At 39.7% G+C, this 790-nt stretch overlaps 1 non-coding gene across 1 annotated transcript; it reads left to right on the top strand.

Moving 5' to 3' along the window:
* The first annotated feature begins 471 nt into the window (after positions 1-471).
* Positions 472-578, top strand: LOC116109475. Its single transcript, XR_004124769.1, has one exon. It is a non-coding gene; the product is annotated as a small nucleolar RNA R71 (small nucleolar RNA).
* The last annotated feature ends 212 nt before the right edge of the window (positions 579-790 follow it).

Consider the following 790-nt stretch of genomic DNA (forward strand, 5'->3'; position numbering starts at 1 on the left):
CAAGACAAGTTCAGATGATTCCTCAAAACAGGATTATATGTGTTGGAGTACGGGTTGTTCAGTTGCCTTTGATTTCCTACCAAATAGTTAACCTGTTCTGACGATGAAGACGTTGACACAAACGTGTTCCCCACTTGGCATTCACTGCTCACATGACCACTTGCACAAAATTCACAAATTAGTTGAGAAGCTTGAATAGAATTTACCTGCATACTTCCCAACTGTTTCTGAAGTGCTATGGGTTAGGCTGAAATGGCAGTATATGCATCAACTTCATGAAGACCCATAGATTTCTTCAGCTGCACCCTCTCATTAGGTCTTTGATAGTTGTTACTTGCTAAAACTTCAAGCAATTCATGAGCTTCTTCCAGTGTCTTATTTTGCAATGCACCTCCCGATCCTGCATCCACCATGGTTTGCACATTAACCATCAATCCATTGTAAAACGTTTAGACTTGCATCCAAACTGGCAACCCATGGTGTGGACACTTCCTCAGTACTTCCTTGTATCTTTCCCATGCCTCATATAATGATTCAAACTCTTCCTGTAGAAAAGATGTGATATCATTTCTCAATTTCGCTGATTTTGTTGGAGAAAAGAATTTGGTCAGGAACTTCTGTGTTAAATCATTCCATGTTCTGATCATTCTTGATGGTAGTGACATTAACCATCCCTTAGCCTTATCCCTCAATGAGAAAGGGAACAGTCTCAATCTAATGGCATCATCTGACACTCCGTTTGACTTGAAAGTATCACAAATCTCCAAAAAATTTGCAATGTGCAGATTTG

The sequence above is a fragment of the Pistacia vera genome, unplaced genomic scaffold, assembly GCF_008641045.1.
Source record: "Pistacia vera cultivar Batoury unplaced genomic scaffold, PisVer_v2 Contig580, whole genome shotgun sequence".
NCBI classification, from domain to species: Eukaryota; Viridiplantae; Streptophyta; class Magnoliopsida; order Sapindales; family Anacardiaceae; genus Pistacia; species Pistacia vera.